The sequence below is a fragment of the Thalassophryne amazonica genome, chromosome 14 (genome assembly GCF_902500255.1).
Source record: "Thalassophryne amazonica chromosome 14, fThaAma1.1, whole genome shotgun sequence".
Lineage (NCBI taxonomy): Eukaryota > Metazoa > Chordata > Actinopteri > Batrachoidiformes > Batrachoididae > Thalassophryne > Thalassophryne amazonica.
Window position 1 is genome coordinate 68,722,759 of NC_047116.1, and position 16,876 is coordinate 68,739,634.

Here is a 16,876-nt window from a genome sequence, read left to right on the forward strand (position 1 = left end):
ATTAAGTTTGATACAACAAATGGGATACATTAATTTCACCAATTCTTTCCCCACTTTAATGAAGATTAGATAGATGTGTTATGGTTTGAACCCAAACAGAATGGAAAACCCAACGTACAGGAGGCTGAATGAGAAAAACAAATGGGATTTAATGTGCAATGAAATATTGCAAATGTGCCAACAGAATTTAGAAATACTGTAGGTAAATACTGTAGACGCTCAAAATACAAAAGCTCTATTGTGGAAAATAGAGTGACCAGTTACCGTGGAGTGACAACGGAGTTACTGGTGAAGGTTGAAGTGTTGAATCTAGGTTTATATACTGCTGAGTTGATGAGCCACAGGTAAGGTGATCAGTTCGCCATCTGGAAACACAGAGAGAGAAGAGGCAGAAACCAAGGCATCACACAACAAGATGATCTGTTCCCTTTGACAAACAGTTTCAGTCTAGTCCATTTGGAATGACTTTGGCAAATTGTGGACACACGCTGCACACCTCGCCAACTTTATCTCATTAATGAATATATCAAATGTCTCTTTCAATCAGCTTTTCTTCAACGCCTCTATAATTATTTTTCAAATAAATGTACAAAGACCACTTGACATTTAGAAACGATGATGCACTTGCACAGAGTGAATGGTGCACCACCGCATATTGTATTATAAATGAGACATCTCTCCAGTTTAATATAGACATATGCACAGTCACAACAAATATGATTCATTTTAAGTATATACTAAACATTACATATCTCAGTGTGTGCATAGGGAATGAGCTTGTTGATTAAATAAAGAGATAACACAAAGGGAGAAGTCAAGTGAAGCTGAATGAAGTTAAATGAATCTAAAATATTGTAATAGTTTTGGCTGTGAAAAGATTACAGCCCCTGAGAGACTCTGTATATAAAACAGAAAGAGAAGGAGGAGAATATTAAAACCATTCTTCCTTTGACTGTGTGATGGCACTCGACAAGTCGGCTCAAATGAGAGGATGAGAGGATTTAATTACTTCATTGCATCATGCAGTACAACCTCTGGCAAAAAATATGCCCCCCCCCCCACACACACAGATGATGTTTACCCAGTGTTGTTAATTTGAAGCAAATATACAAATTACAGATATGACACAAAAACAATTATTTGAACAACAATTGTTTTTGTGTCACCTTTCTGACTTTGTGAAACATCCCTAAAAAATTAATTGAATTACTGTAATTACATGCATATTGTTTACAAGATTAAGTAGAGAGACAGAGAAACTAGAGAGAGAAACTATATCACTCTGTGTTCAGGAAGTAGCCATGCCGCCGCGGTGTGTGCACCTGATCCCGCCAGAGCTCATAGGTGGAGCAGAGCAGGTCCTGATTAGTAGAGCCTGGGAGACCTCTTGGGAAGAGCAGGGGCTGTGTGTGTGTTTCTTCTTGTGTAACTGGATCTGCATCAGGAAGGGCATCCGGTGTAAAACTAGTGACAAATCCCATCGTGGGTCTGCATTGGATCCACTGTCACCCCGAGAAACTGGGACCAGCTGAAACACAAGCAACAACTCGATGCTAAGGAAAAAAATAAACACACACACACACACACACACACACACACACACACACACACACACACACACACACACACACACACACACACACACACACACACACACACACACACACACACACACACAAGAAACAACTTGTGGAATCATCGACAAAAAGAATCACAACACTGTTGCGCCTCTGTTGGGTTACATGATGGTCAGAATGGTTTGAGGTGTAGCCTTCGTGAAACAAAACCAGGATTCTCCATTAACCTAGTATCATCTTTGTCAAAATAATGGTCACCAGATCAATTTTCCAAGATGAAGTTTTTGAGACAGAAATGTTTGCAGAGCACTTGAAGTCCAAGACAAATTTCCCTTAGGGGACAATAAAGTGTATTGTATCTTATCATATACCTATAAAGGATACGCCAATATGATTGGATAAAACACTAAAGAATAAATAGCAATACACCCTTTTCGCGGACGGTAATATTTTTCATACCACCCGAGTAATCAGCCAATCCATGCATATGTTGTGACGTCACGGCATTTGTTACTATTGCCTTTAGTGTACATGTACAGTGGTCACTCGCTATAACGCAGTTCACCTTTCACGGCCTCACAGTTTCACGGATTTTTTTAGTTCAATTTTGCATGCTTTTTCTAGTTTTTACAGTGCATTGTGTTCTGCGTCCTCATCAAGCAGGCCGGTCGCCGGCACCGGTTGGCATCACCGCAAAGGAAGAGCATGCGCATTGTGTTCTGCGTGTCTGTTTATAAGAATCTTCTCGCCCAGAAGAAAAAAGAGCACCAACAACTACCCATAACTGTGTTCTTCACTCGGAATAAGACACCTGCACCGAGGTGTCACTCAGTGGAAAAAGACGCGACAGCGGAGAGACGCCAGGACGAAGAGGCGTGGTCAGAGGAACTGTGAAATACTGGTGAGTCACTATTAATAATTTCTTATGTGTCCAACCTCGTAGGTGTATAAAGTGTATAAAGTGTGTAGTGAGGGGTTTTACAGCCTTAAAATATTTATAATAATTGTAAAAAATAATGCTGACTACTTTGCGGATTTCGCCTATTGCGGGTTATTTTTAGAACGTAACTCCCGTGATAAACGAGGGAAAACCCTTCAGAAAACCATACAAAATTTATCATTTATAGGTATATGATAGAATCGTTATCAAGTTGTTCACCAATGAATATGGCTTTATACACCCTGAAGAAAACCATACACCCTGAGGATGAAGGGTGTATGGTTTTCTGAAGTGATTGTCATGTAATTTTGACGACAAATTTTCACTCGGATTTGCTTGGCCTCCTCTAAAAAACAGACCAACACAAAGAATTTGCTGTTTAATATTTTGTTGTCTAGTGCCATCAACAGATCTCTTAAAACTTGATCATTTAAATATGAAACATAATATACAATTAATTTTCACAATTTACTATTACATTGATGAGCTGATAACTTTTCCTGAAGAAAAGCTTTAACAGTCTTTGTTCTGTCTCATGCTTCATGGTTCTGAAGTGGTTGTGTTTAACCCCTTGGGGTTCTGATAGTTTTTAAGTTATTAGTTAGGATCCTATCCCACTGGACTGCAACTGTTGAAGAGTAGCTGGAGATGCAAATTTGCAACCAAACATGCTGTGGAATTCTCAGTTGGAATGTCACTGAATTAGTACTAAAAACACGTCAGTGCATGTCACTAGAATGTCGGCCAAATGTCAGTATAATATTGCACAGACTCACGGTGAAGATCTCCGTACAGTACATACCACATGATTGGTGCTCAAACGCTGTGCAGCACTCTTGTGAATGTCGAGGGCAGCCTTTGCAAATCAAAGCTCTGCTGATTAGCGTGTGAATACTGCGCACCATTCTCATGATGTCTAACGCCACGCATGACACATTTGGGCACAAAGTGCTCAGCTGGTATTATTTCAATTTTAATTTATTTTCATTTATATAGTGCCAAATCACAACAAAGTTGACTCAGGGTGCTTCACACAAGTAAGGTCTAAACTTACCAACTCCAGAGCAATCACACAGGCGACAGTGGTAATGAAAAACTGAGGAAGAAAATTCAAGCAGACCAGACTCAAAGGGGTGACCCTCTGTTTGGGCCATGCTGCCGACACAATTTACAAAACAATTCACAGAACGAATATACAGGAAATTTTGCCGGTGCACTGGACAGGAGGGTTGCAGAAACAGACACCACACCCATCTCTGGATGGAGTCGCACCTCAAACAGAGAGAGAAAAAAAAACTGAATCAGGCATCAGAAAGCCAACAAAAGTGTAATTTGTCAGCATTAAGCAACAAGAAAAAAAGAAGAAACACTAAGGTGATCACCGGCCACTAGCCCCAAGCTTCACTAAAAGACTCAGAATTTAGATAAAGTTGAGGCAGCGGCCTGCTCCATTTCCAAATTAAATTAATTTAAAAGAGTAAAAAGCAGAGTAACATACTATGCCAGTATGCTAGCCATACAAACGGGAAAATAAGTGCGTCTTAAGTCTAGTCTTGAAAGTCTCCACAGAATCTGACTGTTTTATTGATGTAGGGAGATCATTCCACAGAACAGGGGCACGATAAGAGAAAGCTCTGTGACCCTCAGACTTTTTATTCACCCTAGGGACACAAAGTACTGCTGCACCAGCAGAACGCAGAGCCCAGGCCGGTATGTAGGGTTTAATTAGGTCAACTAAGTAGCAGGTTCCAGGCTGTTAACAATTTTATTGGCTACTAGCAGAACCTTAAAATCTGATCTCACAGGGACAGGAAGCCAGTGAAGAGATGCCAAAATGGATATAATGTAGTCAAACTTTCTGCTTTGTGTCAAAAGTCTGGCAGCAGCATTTTGAACCAAGTGGAGACCCCTAATGCTGGACTGCGGTAAACCAGAAAATAGAACATTGCAGTAGTCCAATGCAGAAGAGACAAATGCATGAATCAGGGTCTCAACATCAGCCATAGACATCATGGGATGAATCTTTGAAATATTTCGCAGGTGGTACAAAGCAGTCCTTGTAATATCTCTAATGTATAGGTCAAAGGACAATGTAAGATCAAAAATTTCCCCAAAGTTCCTCACTTTGTCAATATGATGTATGACACACGAACCTAGGCTAAGCGTTAGCTGGTCAAATTGATGCAGCTGTTTCACTGGACCAACAACCATAATTTCAGTCTTATCAGAGTTTAAAAGTAAGAAGCTGCTAGACATCCAGTTTCTCACTGACGCAACACAATCTTCTAAGGATTTTATGTGGATTAGATTACCAGCAGTTATCAGCATGTATAACTGAGTACCATCAGCATAGCAATGAAAGGTAATCCCAAAACGCCACAATATGTGCCCAAGGGGTGCTATATAAAGGGAGAAAAGCAGGGGGCCTAAGATGGACCCCTGTGGAACCCCAAATTTCATGTCACTAAGGTTAGAGGTAATGTTACTGTACAAAACACAGTGAGAACGACTGGTCAGGTATGATGTTAACCATGCAAGGCCACTGTCAGTAATCCCAAAATGATTCACCAGTCTTTCAAGTAGAATATGATGATCCATGGTATCAAATGCAGCACTAAGATCTAACAGCACCAGAACTGTAGTGATGTCCAAATCCACTGCAAGCAGAAGATCATTCACCACTTTAGTGAGAGCTGTCTCTGTGGAATGACATTTTCAAAAAGTAGACTGCAGTGGCTCGAAAAGATTATTTTCAGTAAAGTGGTCCATGAGCTGCCATGAAACCACCTTTTCCAGAATTTTAGAGCAAAATGATAGATTTGATATTGTCCTATAGTTTTTCAATATACTAGGGTCAAGATTAGATTTCTTAAGTAATGGCTTAATCACTGCAGATTTGAAACATTTAAGAACAGATCCAGACGTTAAGGAGAGATTAAGAATTTCCAGCACAGTTGTCCCAAGAGTGGGTCAGAGGTCCTTAAACAGTTTTGTTGGTATAGGATCAAATAAGCAGCTTGTACTTTTTGTAGACATTATGGGTTTCATCAGCATGCCTATTGAGATACTATCAAATTCTGTAAATCTAGGTAATACCTCAGTAATGGCACCCACCTCAATAGCAGGGTGTAGTTGCTGGGTTAAGGCATGCTGGGATATGTTTAATCTAATGTCTTCTATTTTCTTCTCGAAGTAATCCAAGAAATCTTGTGCTGTAAAAGGAGAGTGAACTACAGGTGGTTGTCCATGAATAAGTGTTGCCACCGTGTCGAACAAGAACATTGAGTTATGCTTGTTTTTGTTGACCAAATCAGAGCAATAGGTCCATTGTGTAGCCAGTAGAGCATGCTTATAGTCTAAGATAGCATCACGCCACACGAGGTGAAATGCTTTTAATTTTGAACTACGCCATTTCTGTTCTAGACCTCTAGCCTTATGCTTGAGGTCACGCAAGTAATCATTGAACCAAGGTGACTGTGTTTTTTTTTTGGGTGGGGGGGGGTGCATGGTTTTAATAAAGGTAGCACAATCATGTCGAGTGTAGTTTTGAGCACTGAGTTTAAACTATCCACAAGACTGGCTACTGATTGTCTACTGGAATTTTCCAAATGTGAAGCTAGAGAGAGCAGCGAACACAACATTCAATAAAGTTAATTTTAAACAATATCACAAAGGGTAGGGTTAGAAATAACTTAATTAATTTAATTTATTTCATTTATATAGTGCCAAATCACAACAAAGTTGCCTCAAGGTGCTTCACACCAGTAAGGTCTAACCTTACTAACCCCCACAGCAAGCACACAGGTGACAGTGGTAAGGAAAAACTCTCTGAGGAAAAAGCCTAAAGCAGACCAGACTCAAAGGGGTGACCCTCTGCTTGGCCCATGCTACTGACACAAATTACAAAACAATTCACAAAACAAATATACAGGAAATGTTGCCGGTGCACAGGACAGGAGGGTTTCAGAAATAGACACCACACCCATCTCTGGATGGGGCTGCACCTCAGAGAGAAAAACACAGAATCAGGCATCAGAAAGACAACAAATATAGTATAATTTGTCAGCATTAAGCAACAAGAAGAACAAAAGAAATACTAAGGTGATCACCGGCCATGAAAACGAGGGAGGGAGACTCCGCTCCTTTTTTCTCAACAAACACACAGCTGTGTCAATAAAGTTAATGACAAACATTTTCACTAAATGCTATTATAAAAATGCTAGTCTGCAATCCTCAGTTAACTTATTAATTTCAGAGTGTACTTACACGTGATGATAATGTCGCTCCAGGTACAGTGAACTACTATGTACAAGTACCCAAAAACAGCAATTTTCTCTTTTTGCCGCAGTAATTAAATGCCAGAACGATACTTGGTATGTTCAGCCACTCCACTATTAGGTTCAGAGATGATGAGTTTATCTGAGAGCTAATCCAAAACTTCACAGTATGTAAGGAGCTTCTTGTGTAAATGATCCTAAAAGCTGTGTGCATGACCGGCTGCATGGCCAGGGCGAGTGGCCTGGAAGTGGCCAGGTCACATGTCTGCAAAGCCTCTATACATAGCATCCTAGGCAGAGCGGAGAATCAGATGTTCAAAGGAGTTATACAACCCCAGTTCCACTGAAGTTGGGACATTGTGTGAAATGTAAATAAAAACAGAATACAATGATTTGAAAATACTCTTAAACCTATATTCAATTAAATACACCACAAAGGTAAGATATTTAAAGTTCAAACTGATAGACTTTTTTGTTTTTGTGCAAATATTTGCTCATTTTGTCATGGATACCTGCAAGACATTTCAAAAAAGCTGGGACAGGGGCAACAAAAGACTGGAAAAGTTGATGAATACTCAAAGAACACCTGATTGGAACATTCCACAGGTGAACAGGTTAACTGGAAACAGGTGAGTGTCATGATTGGGTATAAAACAAGCATCCCCATAAGCAGGGGTATAGCACCAAATTCTGGGCCCTAGGTACTAGCCATATTGAGCACCCCCCCCCCCCCCCCCCCACACACACACACACACCCCACACACCCACACTGATGTGCTCTTTTTTTATCAATGGAAACACCAAATTTCTAATACATAGTCAAACCAGGTCTACATCATGTATACCTTAGATCACACCTGGGAGTCAGAACCCTTTTTAAAGTTGGGGGAACTATATTGAGTTGGTGGGTCTGGGGAACCAAATTGCAGCATTTCCTAGAAAAATGCTGCAATTTGGTGCATCCCCGTGCATTTTAACAGAGATATACCCCAATGTTAACTTGACTACAAATTTAGGGTTTGGGATATAAGATCTGCAGTCATTGCAAAATATCTAATTTAACACAATTTTCCAAAATAAGTAATTAAATAAAAGTAAGTGTAATTCATCACTTAACAGTGTGTAATTCTCTTTGTGAAGAAAAAAAAAACATAATACAATATTCATTCATTCATCTTCTACCACTTAGTCCATTTAAGGGTCGCGGGGGCTGGAGCCTATCCCAGCAGCCACAGAGTGTGAGGCGGGGTACACCCAGGACAGGACACCAGTCTGTCGCAGGGCCACAAACAGACAAACAAACACAGACACACCCACACACACAGCTACAGACAATTTAAAGATTCCAATCCACCTAACCCACATGTCTTTGGATGTGGGAGGAAACCGAAGCACCCGGAGGAAACCCATGCAAACACAGGGTGAACATGCAAACTCCACACAGAAAGGCCACGGGAATTGTACCCACAGCCTTCTCGCTGTGAGGCAACAGTGCTAACCACTAAGCCACTGTGCTGCCCATAATACAATATTCTACAATCAAAACATTAAAGAACAGATTGCCCATCTTATAATGTCATTCACTAAATTCAGTCCATATTAATAACAAACAGACTTTCAGAATATTACTCCCTTAACCTACAACTTGTAGGTTAAGGGAGTACTATACTGTCTTATGAAGTAATATAAAATAATGTCATAATAAAAATGACATATTTTATAAGCCTGTATTTGAAAAAAGAAGGTAATTCGTGTTATTTCTTAGCAATATTAGACTGAATAAATCAATGCAGTATATTTGTGTTTGTTAAAACATAAGGAAAAAGGTTCATTCATATTATATACTCTCTACATTCATACCATAATAGCCCTATTCCTTTTCTGTATACTTTGTAATTCTTTGTAATATTATATAGTTTGTATAGTCATCTTCTATCTGTCCCTCGGTTCCTGGGACTTCAAAGACACACCATTTATTAGGTAACCCAAAATATGCAAATAGACAAAACAGGAAAAAAAATGTTGTAAAGGTTACTAAAATTTAATTACATTTTAGTTAAATAATTTGTTTGTAAAGTGGCTCCATAAGCTCACCTTCACTAACATCCTCGTTGCTTGTGTTCTTTTATGGTTTTGTCTTTTTATTGTGTTTTTACATTTTTAATTCGATTTTCTCTGTTTTTATTATGCTGTGTGAAACACCTTGAGTCTGAACCTAAAGGCCATGGGGTTCATAATGTTAATATTACATTCTGATAATACATTTTTTATTGTAAAAAGTTTAACCAATTTGTGTGTGTGCATGTATTTTTGTAGGCAGGTGAGTATGCAACTGGGCTGTGGTCATATTATATCCCGCAGAAGACAGGCAGGCTAATGCATGTTTTTTTTCTGTCATTGTAATAAAACAGACTTTTCCAAATCTGCACATATATAATGAAAGGGACAGCGCTAAATGCACACAGTTATTTTTAGCATTTGGGTAATTAATTTGCCATAAATGCACTAACAACCAGTGGCAAGTCAGGGGAGATTGGGTCAAGACATTTGATTTTCTTGCAGCAGAAGTAAGCTGTCCTGCTCCTGTCCTGCTCCTGTCCTGCTCCTGTCCTGTGTTTCGTCACAGCAGCCATGTACTGCTCCATGTCCCCCTCCCTCCCTCTCTCCCTCCTACGTGGACTGTGTGTCCCATGGGGGGAGATGAGCAGATCTGCGGCTGCTTGTTTAGTTATTTTGCCACCAAAACCATTGTGGGTTTATTGTGTCTTTCCCTGTTAAACTGTGACGTTTATATGTCCTCAGTGCTGATATTAGCAAGTTTCCTGTGTGCACGTTAAGATAGTTCTCAAGCTCACCTCTCTTCTCAAAGAATTTGGTTAGCAGCTGTTTTCCCTCATTTAATTTTCTATTTTCTCTTCTTTTTTGAAATTCGGACTTAATTTTTTTTTTTTTTTTTTAGTAAAGACGTCTTATTTCAGCCTAAAAATCTCTCCTCATGCTGTGAGATCCCGTTTGTGATGTGTGTGTGTGTGTGTGTGTGTGGGGGGGGGGGGGGGGGGGGGGGGTACAACTGTGCAGGGGTGGAAGGGCCCTCAGAGATCTTTCAATATTATTGTTAGAGCAGAATTATGTTTCACAACATTTATACACTCATTCTAATTATATTCTTTTACAAAATGAATTGTATGGACATTAATAAAATGCAACACAAAAATGTATTTAATGCCAGCTTTTTGTGGGCCCCCTCCCATGCTCTGGGCCCTGGATACATAATACCTTTTACCCCCCAGTCCGACACCCCTGCCCATAAGGCTCAGCCGTTCACAAGCAAAGGGGCGATGGTGCGAGGATTACTATTTTGTGAACAACTGTGCGAAAAAATAGTCCAACACTTTAAGAACAATGTTTCTCAGTGTTCAGTTGCAATGAATTTAGGGATTCTATCATCTACAGTCCATAATATATTCAGAAGAAAACCAAGGCCAAAATCCCACATTGAATGCCCATGACCTTTGATCCCTCAGGCGCCATTGCATTAAAAACTGACATCAATGTGTAAATGATCTTACCGCGTGGGCTCAGGAACACTTCAGAAAACCATTGTCAGTTAACACAGTTTGTCGCTACATTTACAAGTGCAAGTTAAAACTGTACCATGCAGAGTGAACGCCATACATCAACAACATCCAGAAAAAGCCGCCACCTTGTCTGGGCCCGAGCTCATTTGAAACGGACAAACGCAAAGTGGAAAAGTGAACTGTGGTCTTATGAGTCCACATTTCAAATTGTTTTTGGACGTCATGTCCTCCAGACAGAAGAGGAAAAGACCATCCAGATTGTTACCAGCACAAAGTTCAAAAGTATGCGGGTGTGTTAGTGTCCATAGCATGGGCAACTTACACATCTGTGATGGCACCATCAATGCTTGAAAGGTACATCCATGTTTTGGAGCAACACATGCTGCCATCCAGGGACGTCCCTGCTTATTTCAGCAAGACAATGCCAAACCACATTCTGCATGTGTTACAACAGCGTAGCTTCGTAGTAAAAGCATATGTTTACTAGACTGGCCTGCTTGCAGTCCAGACCTGTCGCCCATTGAAAATATGTGGCGCATTATGAAGCGCAAAATACAACAATGGGTACCACGAACTGTTGAACAACTGAAGTCATACATCAAGCAAGAATGGGAAAGAATTCCATCTACAAAGCTTCAACAATTAGTGTCCTCAGTTCTCAAAAGTTTATTGAGTGTTGTTAGAAGGAAATGTAATGTTACACAGTGGTAAACATACCACTGTCCCAGCTTTTTTTTTTAAATGTGTTGCAGGCATCCATTTCAAAATGTGCAAATATTTGCACAAAAACAATAAAGTTTATGAGTTTGAACATTAAATATCTTGTCTGTGGTGTATTCAAATGAATATAGGTTGAAGAGGATTTGCAAATCATTGTATTCTGGCTTTACTTACATTTTACACAACATCCCAACTTCATTGGAATTGGGGGTTGTATATGTGACCCCAACAGCTAATAAAGTAAACCTAGATTTATAAATAAGAGCAACATCCCCACCTTGCTTCGCATCATGAAGGACGTAACTAAATGTGTACACCGGTGGGCAGGCCTCATTTAAGGGGAGGACAGCTGTAGGTTTAAGCCAGGTTTCACATAACCCAATCACATCTAAGTGATGATCCTTAATTAGATCATTAATCAACAATGATTTTGAGGACAGTGATCTTATGTTAATGAGACCCAGACGAAGGACCTCAGTGGGGTTGACAGTTGGACTGTTTGGATTTTAGGGTGGTTCCAGAGTAGCATATATAAGATGCCTGGAAGTAGGTTTAGGTTTGAGACATTCCACATGGGTTGTAGGTAGCAGACACGAAATATTCGATATTGCTGGAACAGCCAACGGGCCATCCTCAATTTCAACATCATCCAATCTAGTAATGGGTATTAAGTTTGCAAGGCTGATTTTTATGGACATGTCTACAGAATCGGGCCACAGTCTCAACTTGATGAATTTCCCTCCCTGACACATAAACTGCACTGTCACCATATTAGATTTCTGCACTAATTTCCCTGCTAAGCTAATGGAATCCACACCCACATTTGTCATAAACCTTGCAGGATCTCTAATCACCTGCTCCATGGCCTGATGTAAAATCCTAATACTACCCTCTGTCACCGTCTGGCATCAGCAAGCCATGGCAGCCCCAGAACAAAGACCAGTTATCCATAAAACTAAGGCCTTTCTGTCTACAAAATTGTGCCAGCCACCTATTTAATGATGTCAGCCTGCTAAACACATCATCATTACCCCAGGAGGGGAGGGGACGAGAGACTATTAATCAATGCCGACACATCTTTCTGGCAAGGTCACAAGTCCTCTCTATGTCCATTTTTGTGACCTTGGAGTGCATCATCCTGACATCACTGGCGCCGTCGTGAGTAACTATGTGACTGTATCTCGTGTCATGTTCCTTTGTCTGTCTGCCCTTCTGCAGCACCATAAAATGGGAGGCAATGTCGGGAGCTCTGGTTCCAGGAATACATTTAACGTCAGCCGGGGTCTGTAACCTGACTTTGTGGGTGATAGAATCCCTTATCACTAAAGCCCAGCGTTCGGGCCTGGAGATAGCAGTGAAAGTCACCCATGGGCTCAAAGAACTCACATCAGGCATATCAAAGGGAGAAAACCGGTTCACAGTCTGAAGTGGCAAGTGTGATTGGGGTGCTGCAACTGGGCACCAAGCCCTATGTGACTTTCTCTGCTTAACTACAGTCCAAAAGCTGTCCTCCACAGCCAGTGTTTCTAGGCTGATGCTAATGGACACGCTAGCCACTCCAACACTAACCTCGTCTGGAGTGCCAGTAACATCTATATCCACTGAGCTAAGAAGCTGTTCTAGCTTACGGACACGGCTCTCTAAAAGAGCCACCCTATCTGCCAGCATTATGCAGGATTTATGTAAAGTGTAAAGTACTGTACTTTGTGCACCAGAAAATTCAAGCGTATAGCCAAGCTATTGTGAACTAACTGCTTCGAATATGCTAACCATTCCCAGTTTCACACAGGAGTAAAAAAAGCTAAAATTCACCGCAGTTACACTGAAAACCAACAGAAATGTTAGACTGGTAGAACAGATAATAAAAGAAAAGGAGGGGGGGGAGTGGAAAACATAAAAAAATCCTGCTGTTATGTTAATAGAGACTGCAGAAATCCACCAACTGCGCCCAGTAAGAAACAGCCCTGTAAAGACTAATGAAATTAAACTAAATTAAATTAATAATAAAATAATAATACAGAAATGCTAAATAATAATAACAAAGCCTAGTGTGGCTCCATGGATGACAAAAAACAAACAAACAGGAAATTAAACTCCAGCTCCAGGATAAAACGCAGTGCATCTGGAAAGTATTCAAAGTGCTTGCCTTTTCTCATAGTTTGTTATGTTACAGCCTCAAGTCTTCTTGAATATGATGCCACTGTTGTGTGTTGGGGGGTTTGGCTGGACATTTTGGTGTTGTTTTCTTTTCTTTGCGCTCCAGGTGGTATGCAAACTGGTTTTTTGTCTGTGGAGAAGGTGGTGGCAGAAGAGTCCTTCACCCTCATCAGCATTATTAGCTGCACCTGTGGATGATGCTCACGTGTAAACTTAAAGACTTTCAGCTGAAGCAGATAATGAGATGGCGTTCTGCATTTAAGCCATGAGTGGTTCAAGCAGAATTGCCGGGAACTCGACCTTGTGACGTTCGTTTGTGAGACGCTGAGGACCGCGCCTGGGTTTGACACATCGTGCCTGTGTTTTTGGATTTGGTTGATGCCCGGTTCCACTCCAGCCCCGGTGGGCCTTTGACCGTTCGTCATTGGTGTTGCCGGGGTGTGGTGCAGTGGGAACATACCTCAGTGGGAGTGGTGGGCCGATCTGTTGCCGTTCGCCATTTCAGTAGTTCCACCCCTCCCGATGGGCTGGTGGTATGGTCGGTTTGGGGCACCGGACGTATTTCCGGTTTTCTGCTGCGCTTAGGGGATGGGACTGGGTTAGTTTTTCCTGTTTCCTTCCCCAGCTTGGTAGTTTTGTGCCGTTCGCCAAAATTGAGCTGACGATAGGCTCTGGGAGTGATCTGGGGTCTTTCGGTGTGCTGGGGGGGTAACAGGGTTTGCCAGTTGTCTTATTTGCCCCCGGGGTGGTTTAATGAAGTCCGCCGGGGGTTGGATTTTGTGTTTTTTATGTTTCCTTCCAGGTTCCACCTCCAGGGTTGATGGGACGGTCCTCTGGGGGGGAATTGGCTTGTGGGGCTGACTAGCCAAGTGTGGCCGGGTCTGGGGTTCCTGGGTTGTGGGGAGGGTGCCTCCTGGGGTTGGTGGTACGGTCCTCTGGGGGGCGCTGTTGCTCCATGAATACCTGGGGACCTCTGTGGGATTCCGGCTTTGGCTGTAACTCCTGGAACTGGTGGTAAAGGTCTTCTGGGGGGTGTTGGCCTCTGCAAGTCATTCTGGGGGGGTTGTTTGTTATTTTTCTTTGTGAATTTATGTTGGTATTGTGTTGTTGGGGCTATGTTGGGTTTTTGGATTTGGGTGTTTTTCTTTTCTTCCCGGGGTTGGATGGGACGGTCCCCTGGGGAGGGTTTGGGTGGGTTTTGTGTTTTTTCTTGTATGTTGGGTTGTATATGGGACTTTTTGGTTTTTTTTTGTTGATGCCAGCCGGCCTTTCAGCCGCGGTGCCCTGTCCTGCTGTCTGCGGTGGACCTTGGGAGCGTTACGCCATCTGCTTCCTGACAAGGACCCTGGAGGGAGGTGCTGTTCTCGGGCCTGGTCTGTGCAGTCGCCGGGAGGCTTCCTGTTGATGGGGGGGTACTGTTGTGTGTTGGGGGGTTTGGCTGGACATTTTGGTGTTGTTTTCTTTTCTTTGCTCTCCAGGTGGTATGCAAACTGGTTTTTTGTCTGTGGAGAAGGTGCTGGCAGAAGAGTCCTTCACCCTTATCAGCATTATTAGCTGCACCTGTGGATGATGCTCACGTGTAAACTTAAAGACTTTCAGCTGAAGCAGATAATGAGATGGCATTCTGCATTTAAGCCATGAGTGGTTCAAGCAGAACTGCTGGGAACTCGACCTTGTGACGTTCGTTTGTGAGACGCTGAGGACCGCGCCTGGGTTTGACACATCGTGCCTGTGAAGGAGGACGGGTGAGGGACACATGCTGTCAGCACACATCAGAGGTGATGATTGTCTGAATAAGTGTTAACAGTAATTTGGTATTTTGTTACGCAGTAGATTTGAACATTGATGAGAATTGTGCAGCTCGCTTCTTACTGCCGTGGCGTACGGACTGATGATCCTCCACCTGTTGTGAGAAGCTGTTCATTTACATAAAGCTTAAATTCAGACCTGAATGTGTTGCTGATAGTGTGTGCCTTTGAAGGATATTTGTTGTAGCTGTTGACTTACCTCACCTTTTCCATCCTTCACAGAGTCAGTTTGTCGTATCCACCTGGGGGGTGTTCGGCGGTGAGTCTGGGTCCAGAAGCGTCGGGCTTTGATCCATTTGGGCGCTGGAGAGCGTGCCGTCCTTCACCTCGCCAGACAAACCGCACATTTATGTTGTACACAATTATTGCACAGACGGGAAATAAACTTGTTTTGTTTTTGGAACCGCTTTCTGGTTATTTTAGCGATGGGTTCAGTCAGACGCTAGTCGCGCTCCTCAACTCGCGTCTGCACATAACAGCCACAAGCTTGGTGCACCTGTCTTTTGGCAGTTTTGCCCATTCCTCTTTGCAGTACCTCTCAGCTCCATCAGGTTGGATGGGCAGCATCGTTGCACAGCCATTTTCAGATCTCTCCAGACATGTTCTGTAAGATTCAGGTCTGGGCACTAGACGGGACACTCAAGGACATTCCCAGAGTTGTCTTGAAGCCACTCCATTGATATCTTGGCTGTTTGCTTAGGCTAACTGTTCTGACACATGCCACTGTTCCCACATGTCTGATGGCCTCCACCATTGTCCCCATCATCCAAAAACCTGCCATAGACAGCCTGAATGATTACAAACCCAGGGCCCTGATGTCTGTAATCAGGGGCGATTTTGGTATGGAAATTCTGGTGGGGCCACACAATATTCACACCATAAAATCCAATGCAATCCAAACATATTACCACTCTCATATCATCACAACATATAAAGTGCAGAAGAGAGGAGATCACAATACATTTTATGAGAAAATCCCAGCTCAATAATACCTTCTTGAATCACATAACAATCTGACCAGATAGCCTATTACCATATCAACACCACCACCAAAGAACGGTGTTATAGCTCTCCCAAGATTAAATACTTAATATTGAAGCAACAATGTAATGATAACAAAACAATGAAGAACCCACTGCATAAATGACCCACAGCCAATACATAACAATCAATAAACCAGTCAGAAAGCCATTTCAGCACCACAGACAGGTGATCAGCTCCTTTGAGGAGCCTGCTTGAGGTTATGCATCCTCTAATACTCCCACACATACCAGCAGCCCATTACTCCAACTTCGCTACAATTATACAATATACATGTTATATATAATCAATTACACATAAAATTAAGTAAATTAAGTCGCCCTCTGACACTTGTGCGTCAAATTCTCATGTTCAAACCAACGCGTAAACACAGCACAGCAGTCAATATGTCATAGTTAAGAATAAAAATAAATAAGACTCACCATGGTTCAGTTTTTGAAGAGGAATGAAGCTCGGAGGTCCTTCATGGTGGCAAACTTCTCAATGACCTTGCTGTTAAAATCCTACAGTCCATGGATGAATCCATTTTCAATAGAAAGCATCGCCAGGGTGTTCAGTCTCTGCTGTCCCATTGTATTCCATGTAAACGTTTTTATTCTTTTTAGAGTGGAGAACTTTCTCTCGGATTCAGTGCTTGTCATTGGCGTTGTGATTATGATTTGTAGAAGTGTCACTGTTTCAGATAAGGCATCCTGGATGTTGTTTTCATGAATGGACTTCAGTAAAGAAAGTGCAGTGTTGCCTGTGCTGAGTTCACTGTGCTGGTAGAGGGACGTCA

The 16,876-nt window shown here is 41.9% G+C and overlaps 1 long non-coding RNA gene across 1 annotated transcript; it reads right to left on the reverse strand.

The window, feature by feature from the left end:
* Nucleotides 1-221: 221 nt before the first annotated feature.
* On the reverse strand, nucleotides 222-16,161 carry LOC117524661. The gene is made up of 3 exons (XR_004564822.1): nucleotides 16,076-16,161; nucleotides 15,843-15,845; nucleotides 222-233 (listed from the first exon to the last, which is right to left on the reverse strand). It is a non-coding gene; the product is annotated as an uncharacterized LOC117524661 (long non-coding RNA).
* Nucleotides 16,162-16,876: the final 715 nt, after the last annotated feature.